This window comes from Triticum dicoccoides, chromosome 1A (assembly GCF_002162155.2).
Source record: "Triticum dicoccoides isolate Atlit2015 ecotype Zavitan chromosome 1A, WEW_v2.0, whole genome shotgun sequence".
In the NCBI taxonomy this organism is placed as follows: domain Eukaryota; kingdom Viridiplantae; phylum Streptophyta; class Magnoliopsida; order Poales; family Poaceae; genus Triticum; species Triticum dicoccoides.
The window spans coordinates 192,749,256-192,760,680 of record NC_041380.1 but is presented as its reverse complement, the minus strand read 5'-3'; positions in this window follow the sequence as shown (position 1 = coordinate 192,760,680).

Here is an 11,425-nt window from a genome sequence, read left to right as displayed (position 1 = left end):
GCCACGCCCTCTCCCCTGCTCTCTCTCACTCTCCCTCGGTTCTTCCCTCCTCTCCCTCGCTCTCTCTCTCACGGCCGAACACCACCATCGCCGCCGTTCGCCATAGCAGCCGTCTCCGGCCACCCCTCGCCCCTCCGTTGAGCTCAGGAGCTCCGCCTCGACCCCCTCTTCCTCCCCACCAAGCCAAGCCCCTCGGGAAGCCCTGCATCGCCGCCCACGTCGCCGTTCCCCTCCTCGGCCACCGGAGATCGTCGCCGTCGAATCGGGAGCTACCGGACGTCCCCGAGCCCGCTAACCATCCATGCAGCTCCGCGGTGAGCCACTGACCCGATTCCCCCTTGCCCCGTCGTCCCTAGCATCCCGTAGCTGCCGCCCCCTTGAGCTCCGAAGCTCGCCGCCGCCGTGCCTCGTCGCCGTCGTGGCCACAGTCACCGTAGCGCCCAACCGAGCACACCCACGTCCTCACCGCACCGCGTAGAAGCCGTAGGTGCCAACCCCGCATCTCCGCAGCCGTTGTAGCCTCGACCCCGAGCTCAACCGAGCTCCGGCAGCCGCCACGGTCGTCGCCGTCGTCGGTACCGGCCACCACAGGCACGGCCACCACCACCGTTTGACGCGCGGGAGCAAGGGCTCTCCAACGAGCCCAAGCACGGCCTCGCCCGTGCCCTGTAGCGCGTTTCCGCATCGCGCCGCCGTCTTGGGCCCCGCCGGCGTCATGTCGCCGGTGGGATTGACCTGTTTGACCTGGGGTTTGACCCCCCCAGGGTCACTGACGCGTGGGCCCCGTCGGCCAGGTGGTCAGATTAGTGCTAATCACCGCTTAATTAACCCCCCCTGACACTGACAGTGGGCCCCAGCGCCACTAACCCCTAATTAGGAATAAATTAACCCTGTTAAACCCCCCCTGTCACTGACGTGTGGACCCCACACGTCAGGTTTGACCTCAGCCAGCCACAGTTGACCACTGACGTCATGCTGACGTCATGCTGGCGCAATATATATATTTCTGGATTTAATTTAAATCAGGAAATTCCAGAATATTATTTAAACTTCAAAAATTCATAACTTTTATTCTGTAACTCCAAATTAGACAAATTATATATGAAAAATGATCAGAAAAATCCAATCTATCCATCTGTACTATTTTCATGCATGATCAAACAAGTTAAAGTGATGTTTTAAGCAGAACAAGGAAAAGCACTTTAAAAGGCCATGTTTGAGTTTGAAATTTGAATCTTTGATTCAAATTTGTTCAAACCCTTCTGGTTTTAGTTGCATTATCCCAACACACTCATATTGCCATGTTTCATGCATGCATCATATTGTTGCACATTGTTTGGTGATGGTTGTGTATCGATGTCCTTTGCGACAGGTTCTGCCTCCGAGGAGTACCGTGATTACCCTAACGAAGAACCGTATCAGTGCATCGAACCATCAGGCAAGCAACCAACCATTTGATCATATCGATACAATCCCATGTTCTCGCTCCTGCTCTCTTTTACTGCATTAAGACAACGCGTTTCAAACTGCTGTGTGCTATGGTAGTTGAACCCATTTCCTCTGCATGACCTGTCATTGCCACAGTAACTAGATGAAACCCATTAGCATGTGTAGGAGTTGGTTGAGCCATATGTATGTGTTGTTCCTACCTTGCTATGCCTGCTATGCTTAGAGTCGTGTCAGGTCTGGTTCATCTGGGTGATGGGCTAGAGTGAAATGATTACGTCGGTAACGAGAGTGGTGTGGTGAACACGATTTGGTAAAGGTATCGATGAGAGGCCATGTAGGAGTACATGGTGGGTTGTTTCATTGAAGCCGACCTTAAGCACTGAGATCTGTATGTGTGATTTAAGAATCAGCTACTACCATGCATTGGGCCCGAAACCAATGGACCCTCTCGGCTTCTTATTCACCCTAGTTCTCCGTCCAGGAGTTGCAAGTAGTTTCTGGTGTTTGTAGTCTACTGGAGGCCGTGGACAGCGCTGACCGTAGGGGTGGGCTGTGATGCGGTAGGTATGTGGCACGGTGTACCGAATACCCGTTAGGTATCTCGGGAACCCTGTTCACATCGTTCGGGGCCGTATGGGAAACCTCGGCCGGACTCCCTGCGAAGGGAACCTGAATAGGCGATAAACCTGGACTGGAGGCTTAGGTGGTTAGGTAGGTCGTGGCCGACACCCACGTTGGGCTTCCGCTTGAAGGTTGCCGAGTACATGTCGTGTAAACGACGGTAAGTGGTGAGAGCGTGTATGAAGAAGTACACCCCTGCAGGGTTAACATGATCTATTCGAATAGCCGCGTCCGCGGTAAAGGACTACTTGGTTGCCTATACAGTTCATAGACAAGTAAATGGAAACTACTAAAAGCCTCAAGATAAGTGTGAGTGCCGAGGATGGCTCTTCCGCAGGGAGACGGAGGTGGATCCTCGGTAGTGTATTGAAGTGGTGAGTAGTGGACTCGTGTGCGCAAAACCATTTCAAGTTGGAGTATCGTAGGATAGTCTAGCCAAGAATCAAAGCTGGCTTGCTGCAATAACTCCACCAACCCTTCTTGATACTATGCATGTATGTAGGATCTGATGTAAGTCTTGCTGAGTACCTTTGTACTCATGTTGCTATAATTTACATTTTTACAGAAGACGATGCAACCCCTTCTGATGGGTTCTATGTAGACGTTGACATCAACGAGTAGGCTAAAGGCCCAGGTGGTGACCCTGAGCTTGTGAAGGACCACGTAGTATAGCTAGGCTTTCCAAGCCTCTTTTATTTTACTAGTTGTCTGTACTCAGACAAGTTACTTCCGCTGCTGGTTTGTATGACTGTATGACTTGAATGTTGGGTCGTGTGACCCGTACCTTGTGTATGTTATGTATGGCTCTCTGAGCCTTAAATAAAGTACTTGTGTCGTAGAGTCATGTTGTGATGCTTCGTTGTATTTGCACATATCGAGCATATTGTGTGTATGATTGAAATGCTTGGTATGTGTGGGATCTGACTATCTAGTCGTTTATCTTTAGTAGCCTCTCTTACCGGGAAATGTCTCCTAGTGTTACCGCTGAGCCATGGTAGCTTGCTACTGCTCTGGAACACTTAGGCTGGCCGGCATGTGTCCTTCTTCGTTCCTGTGTCTGTCCCTTCGGGGAAATGTCACGCTTTGAGTACCGGAGTCATGTTAGCCCGCTACAGCCCGGTTTACCGGAGTCCTGCTAGCCCAGTGCTACAGCCCGGACCCACTTGCTGATGACCGACACGTTCGAAGCTGGGTCATGGATGCCTGTCCCTGTAAGTCTGTGCCACTTTGGGTTTACGACTAGTCATGTCAGCCCGGGCTCCTTATCATATGGATGCTAGCGACACTATCATATACGTGAGCCAAAAGGCGCAAACGGTCCCGGGCAAAGGTAAGGCGACACCCGTGGGGATACCGTGCGTGAGGCCGCAAAGTGATATGAGGTGTTACCGGCTAGATCGATGTGACATCGAGTCGGGGTCCTGACAGCGTTGGCATCAGAGCCAGACTGCCTGTAGGTTCTCCAAGCCAAACTGGTCGATGTTGAGTCTAGAAATTCTTTAGTTATATGTAGGGGAATTGTTTGTGGGTTGGAACGTAAGGCTGTTTTTACTCCTTTATCTTATGACATTCTGATCTGAGTCAGTCCATTCTTCCACCGGGGGTTAAGGAATTAGGATCTATTCTCTCTATCAGGATCACGTGTTACTAATCAGTAGTACCTTATAGGTATGATGGATACAAGCCTAGTTCAGTTCTTCTACCATATTATGTTGCTAGGATGGACTCAGAATTTGATATGATGATGTTGAGTGTGTGTGAAATCCTTTGTCAAATGTCTCAAAATCCTTCTTGAGCATTTACAGCTGTTATGCTGCCGAAATTTTGCTAGAAATTCTAATGCCTTTGCATTATGATTGTGCTTTCAGATGGCCACTCGCGACCTCAATCAAGTGGTTCGCCTGACTCGATGCCTAGATGTACCCGGCCATACTGCCAAGTTGGTCAGGGTAATGACTGAGGCTGGATACCGCTGGTATCCTGAGTACACGGTCGAAGAGCAATTTCGGGACTTCAATCAAAGCCAGTATCTCTGCACTGTCAGGATATTTCCATCTTATCCTGGATCCACCGAGCCCCTTCACTGCTCCTATGGACTCGGGGTTACTATTGAGATGGCTATGCAGGACACCGCCTACTCTATGATGACCATTATGCGAGTCAGATCTGGTCTATTTCGGGACTCTGATTTCCGGTATATGCCAGGATCACTTCCGGGAGCACAAGGGTATCTCCAGGCTATCTATGCTGACCCCACCCAGGAGGATTCACGGACTCGCACCACTGCTGAGATGCTCGAGGATAAGGACCGTGAAAATCGGGCCTTGAGGTTAGAGCTCTTCAATACCCGTGCTGACCACTGGGCCACTTTGACTCGGTTCGCACCGGCGGTGCAAGCTGGATATTCGGATATGCGCGATCTCTATCCTGTGAGATCTGCTCTGCCAGACGTGATGGGTTGGCGTGATGTAGGAGGCATCACCCCACCTCGCGGTCCCCGCAGGCCATCGTCTGTTGGTCCAAGACCTCATCCTAGCCCCTATGGTCCACAAGCTCCGCGAGATCGTCTGTTTCCGGATGATCATGTTGAGCTTCCAGGCTATGGAGGTGACTTCTACGAGGACTACTACGGATCGGTCTGAGTTAGTGGTAGTATCACTAGTTCGCACTAGCTGTGTCGTCTATCGCCCCGCGTGACTCGTGGGATATGACCTAGTTTGTACTCTTTCCGGAGGAGTAGAAAAATAATGTATAGGAGCTTGGAATGCCTCCGATGAGATGTAATCCTCTTTTCACCGTAATAGTACTTTGTTTGGTCTTGTACTAAACCTTGTATGGTGTGTATGACGATGGAATACAGAAGCAGTTTCTGTATTTACCATGTCATACGGATGATCATCTTGCATTTCGAGTTATACCTTACATTTTATATCCTATGTCGGAATTTTATCATCCTGACTAAATCATTGTCTTGTTTACCTAGGATGGTCAACACGCGCGCTAACCCTGCTCCTCAAGAGCAGGCCGAAGGCAATGAAGTCAGGGATGCAAATCTGCCTCATCCTCCTTCCCTAGCCGAGGTTATGATGGAAGCTGAGAGAAACAAGCGGGAGACCAACCGTTTGTTGGAGCGTATTGAACAGAACACAACACACCATCAGAGGACTAACGTGGTGTCACTCAGTGATTTTATCAAATTACATCCACCCACGTTCCACCACTCCGTCGAGCCTCTCGACGCTGATGACTGGCTTCGCAGTATCGCTCACAAACTGCGTTCCGCGCTGGTAGCGGAGGCTGACAAGGTCACCTTTGCTGCATATCATCTTGAAGGCCCCGCCAGTCTATGGTGGGAGAATTATGGAGCTATGCGCCCAGCGGGCCATGTCACTACTTGGGCTGAATTCAGCGAGGCTTTCCGTGAACATCACATTCCGGAGGGTCTCATGGATCGTAAACGTGAGGAATTTTGCAGTTTCACCCAAGGCCGACTTTCTGTGGATGTTTACAGCCGGGAGTTTGGTAACCTCGCACGATATGCAACTGAGGAAGTGTCTACTGATGCCAAGAAGCAAGCAAGGTTCCGTAAGGGACTTAGTCCTGAGCTTCGCCGCGACCTCCGTTTGCATGAGTGCACATCTTTTCAGAAACTTGTTAACAAGGCCATCAGTGCTGAAACTGGTCAGACTGATTATGACGCAACACGCAAGCATGGCCGTGACATGGGTTCCTCATCCGGTGCTGGTCCTCAGAAGCGCCGCGTGTGGGTGCCCAACACCGCCCTGCCACCCAGGTTCACACCGAGGCCATCTTTCCAGGCGCCTCGCCCTGTTCAACAGTCTGCTCCAGCCAAGCCCTATGGGGGTCCAACCAACAATGCTCCTCCATGTACCAGTTCCGTGACTTGTTTCAAGTGTGGGGAATCTGGTCACTATATGCGTGAGTGTCCCCAGACCAACCCCAATCAGTCTGCTAAAGCTGTTGGCTGTGGCAAGCCGACAGGAAAAATATTCCACGCCAAGCCGGTCACCGCTTCACGTGGCCATGTCAACTGTATCTCTGCCGAAGAAGCTCAAGAGGATCCCAACGTCGTTCTCGGTACGCTTCTTGTTAATTGCCACCCGGCATCTGTTCTTTTCGATACAGGAGCCTCTCATTCTTTTATATCTGAAAATTATGCTCGTTTGCATAACATCGCATTCGGTGATATGCCAACCTCTATGGTAATTCAAACTCCGGGATCCAAATGGCAAACTTCTAGAGTAAGCCATGGAAATGAAATCCAAGTCGACAGACTTGTTTTCCTCGCGTCTTTGATAGCCCTTAAATCTTCAGATATTAATATCATTCTGGGTATGGATTGGATGTCAGCTCATCATGCCCAAATTGATTGCTTCTCTAGGACTATTCAACTCACCCATCCTTCGGGGAAGATAGTCAATGTCTTGACCCGAATAGCCAAGCGACAATTATATTCTCTTAACGCTAGCCCTTTACCAGACCTTGAGGACATTCCGATAGTCCGTGACTTCCCGGATGTCTTTCCAGAGGAATTGCCAGGTATTCCACCTGACAGGGATGTCGAGTTCGTAATAGACCTCATCCCCGGAACCGTTCCGATTGCTAGAAGACCTTATAAGATGGCACCACTAGAACTAGCCGAGCTTAAGAAACAACTCGATGAGTCCTTGAAAAAGGGTTTCATCCGCCCTAGTTCATCTCCGTGGGCTTGCCCCGTTCTATTCGTCAAGAAGAAGGATGGTACGGACCGGATGGTTGTAGATTACCGACCTGTCAACTTGGTCACAATCAAGAACAAATATCCGCTTCCCAGGATCAACGACCTGTATGATCAGCTCGCTGGATCCTCAGTCTTCTCCAAGATGGATTTGAGGTTGGGCTACCATCAAATCAAAATCAGAAACGGGGACATTCCTAAGACGGCCTTTGTTACTCGTTATGGCCAATACGAGTACACCGTCATGTCCTTCGGTTTAACCAACGCTCCAGCCACCTTTTCTCAGTTAATGAACTCAATCTTCATGGAGTATTTGGATAAATTCGTCGTGGTTTACCTCGATGATATACTCATCTACTCCAAGAACGAGGAAGAACATGCCGAACATCTAGGGCTAGTGTTGAAGAAACTTCGAGAGCATCGCCTTTATGCCAAATTTTCTAAATGTGAATTCTGGTTATCAGAAGTGACCTATCTGGGTCATGTAATATCTGGTAAAGGTATTGCTGTTAACCCTGAGCGAGTTCAAGCCGTCCTTAATTGGACTCCACCTGAATCGGTCAAGCAAGTTCGGAGTTTTCTGGGCTTAGCGAGCTATTGTCGTCGCTTTGTCGAGAACTTCTCCAAAGTTGCTAAACCTCTAACCGAACTCCTCAAGAAAGATAAGAAGTTCGAGTGGACTCCACAATGTGAGCACAGTTTTCAGGAACTGAAAAGACGCCTGACCTCTGCTCCCGTACTGGTACCGCCAGACTTCTCCAAGGACTTTGTTATCTACTGCGACGCCTCGCGACAAGGACTAGGTTGCATTCTCATGCAAGATCGACACGTAATTGCTTACGCTTCACGGCAGTTGCACCCACATGAGGAGAATTATCCTACTCATGATCTAGAGCTTGCAGCCGTAGTCTATGCACTTAAGACCTGGCGACATTACCTCCTCGGTAATCGTTGCGAAATATTCACTGATCACCAAAGTCTGAAGTACATTTTCACCCAACCGGATCTGAATCTCAGGCAGAGACGTTGGGTTGAGTTGATCACAGACTTCGACTTAGGAATAACCTACACCCCAGGGAAAGCCAACGTCATGGCTGATGCGCTAAGTCGTAAATCTTATTGTAACAACCTGATGTTACAACAAAGTCAACCGCTTCTCCATGAGGAATTTCGGAAGCTTAACCTTCACATTGTACCTCAAGGTTTTCTTTCCACCTTGGTGGCAAAACCTAACCTTACGGATCAGATTATCAAAGCACAGAAGGTAGATCCGGGAATTTCCCGCATCAAGAGAAACATCCAGAAAGGAGTTGCGAATTGTTTCTCCATTAATGATCAAGGGGTCGTATACTTCGGGAATCGACTAGTGGTTCCCAAAGTGCGAAACCTGAGGCGTTTGATCCTTAAGGAAGCTCATGAATCTCCTCTCACCATTCATCCCGGTAGTACTAAGATGTATCAGGACCTACGCCAGAGGTTCTGGCGGACTAGGATGAAGAGAGAAATTGCTCAGTTTATTGCAAATTGCGACGTCTGTCGTCGTGTAAAAGCAGAGCATCAACGGCCTGCTGGCACCCTTCAACCCTTAGCTATTCCTGAATGGAAATGGGATAAAATTGGTATGGATTTCATTACCGGTTTTCCCAGGACCAAGAGAGGGAATAATGCTATTTTTGTCGTTGTCGATCATCTTTCCAAAGTAGCCCATTTCCTACCTGTTCATGAGAGTATAACCGCTAGTCAGCTGGCAGACTTATACATCTCCCGTATAGTGTCTCTTCATGGTGTTCCTTTGGAAATTAACTCGGATCGAGGAAGTCTTTTCACCTCTCGATTTTGGGAAAGTTTCCAAAATGCTATGGGAACCCGTCTCTCCTTTAGCACCGCCTTCCACCCTCAGTCGAGTGGTCAAGTGGAACGCGTCAACCAAATTCTAGAAGACATGCTTCGAGCCTCTGTTATCTCATTCGGAATGGACTGGGAGAAGTGCCTTCCATTTGCAGAATTCGCTTACAACAACAGCTATCAATCTAGCTTGGGTAAAGCCCCTTTTGAAGTTCTCTATGGACGACGGTGTCGAACACCCCTTAACTGGTCAGAGACCGGGGAAAGACAATTCTTTGGCCCGGATATGATTCAGGAAGCAGAAGAACAAGTTCGTATCGTTCGTGAAAAGTTGAAAACAGCCCAATCTCGTCAAAAGAGTCAATATGACCGAAAACATAAGGCTATGACTTTTGAGGTTGACGAGAAGGCTTATCTTCGGGTCACCCCTCTGAAGGGAACCCATCGTTTCGGTATCAAAGGCAAATTGGCTCCTCGTTACATTGGACCTTTTCGCATTCTCGCCAAACGAGGAGAAGTTGCCTACCAGTTGGAACTACCTTCGCACCTCTCCAGAGTCCATGATGTCTTCCACGTTTCTCAACTCAGGCGTTGCTTCTCGGATCCTATCCGTGAAGTGGACCACGAAACGCTTGATCTCCAAGATAATCTTACATATCGAGAGTACCCCATTCGTATCCTCGATCAGGCCGAACGTACCACCCGACGTCATAATATCAAGTTTCTCAAAGTTCAATGGTCGCACCATTCTGAGGATGAAGCAACCTGGGAAAGGGAGGATCGTCTTCGACTTGAGTATCCCGCCTTCTTCCCGGAGGAACCCAAATCTCGGGACGAGATTCTTTTGAGTGGGGGTGAGTTGTCACACCCTAGCTAGTCATGCATTAGAGTGTTGCATCATGTTTACTCTTTCATCAGAAACTTGAAATGGGCATCTGTGAAACCCTCAGAATCATTTCTAAAAATGATCCAAATAAAAATTTCTCCAAAAAGGTCCAAGAAAATGCTCATGTTGCTCTCTGAAAATATTGGACAGAGATAAAAATCAAACCAATATTTTTAAGAGCTCATAGGTATTTATTTTGGGCATTTGGAATTAATGCATAAATATTTGCATTGGAAATATATTAGTTATATATATTAATATATGTCCAAATATTATGCCAATTATAAAGGAGCTCTGGAATAATATATCTAGCTCCTGCAAAAATTGGCATAAGGTAAATAAATGATTTAATATATTATTTAAATCAAAACAAATGTCAGAAAATTAAAAAAACAGAAATAAATAAAAGGGAGAAGCTTACCTGGGCTCCTCCCTGTGCAGGCCAGCCAGCTGGCCGGCCCAGCCAGCAGGCGGCCCAGCCCGCCTCCCTCCTCTGTCGTCTTCGTCCTCGACAGAGGGAGGGGAGTGTGGCCGGCGCACGCGCGCGCCACCGCGCCACGCCACCTGCTCGCCTGCCTGCCTGCCCTCCCCTCCTCGTCTCGATGCCCCGGACGACGCCACGCCCTCTCCCCTGCTCTCTCTCACTCTCCCTCGGTTCTTCCCTCCTCTCCCTCGCTCTCTCTCTCACGGCCGAACACCACCATCGCCGCCGTTCGCCATAGCAGCCGTCTCCGGCCACCCCTCGCCCCTCCGTTGAGCTCAGGAGCTCCGCCTCGACCCCCTCTTCCTCCCCACCAAGCCAAGCCCCTCGGGAAGCCCTGCATCGCCGCCCACGTCGCTGTTCCCCTCCTCGGCCACCGGAGATCGTCGCCGTCGAATCGGGAGCTACCGGACGTCCCCGAGCCCGCTAACCATCCCTGCAGCTCCGCGGTGAGCCACTGACCCGATTCCCCCTTGCCCCGTCGTCCTTAGCATCCCGTAGCTGCCGCCCCCTTGAGCTCCGAAGCTCACCGCCGCCGTGCCTCGTCGCCGTCGTGGCCACAGTCACCGTAGCGCCCAACCGAGCACACCCACGTCCTCACCGCACCGCGTAGAAGCCGTAGGTGCCAACCCCGCATCTCCGCAGCCGTTGTAGCCTCGACCCCGAGCTCAACCGAGCTCCGGCAGCCGCCACAGTCGTCGCCGTCGTCGGTACCGGCCACCACAGGCACGGCCACCACCACCGTTCGACGCGCGGGAGCAAGGGCTCTCCAACGAGCCCAAGCACGGCCTCGCCCGTGCCCTGTAGCGCGTTTCCGCATCGCGCCGCCGTCTCGGGCCCCGCCGGCGTCATGTCGCCGGTGGGATTGACCTGTTTGACCTGGGGTTTGACCCCCCCAGGGTCACTGACGCGTGGGCCCCGTCGGCCAGGTGGTCAGATTAGTGCTAATCACCGCTTAATTAACCCCCCCTGACACTGACAGTGGGCCCCAGCGCCACTAACCCCTAATTAGGAATAAATTAACCCTGTTAAACCCCCCCTGTCACTGACGTGTGGACCCCACACGTCAGGTTTGACCTCAGCCAGCCACAGTTGACCACTGACGTCATGCTGACGTCATGCTGGCGCAATATATATATTTCTGGATTTAATTTAAATCAGGAAATTCCAGAATATTATTTAAACTTCAAAAATTCATAACTTTTATTCTGTAACTCCAAATTAGACAAATTATATATGAAAAATGATCAGAAAAATCCAATCTATCCATCTGTACTATTTTCATGCATGATCAAACAAGTTAAAGTGATGTTTTAAGCAGAACAAGGAAAAGCACTTTAAAAGGCCATGTTTGAGTTTGAAATTTGAATCTTTGATTCAAATTTGTTCAAACCCTTCTGGTTTT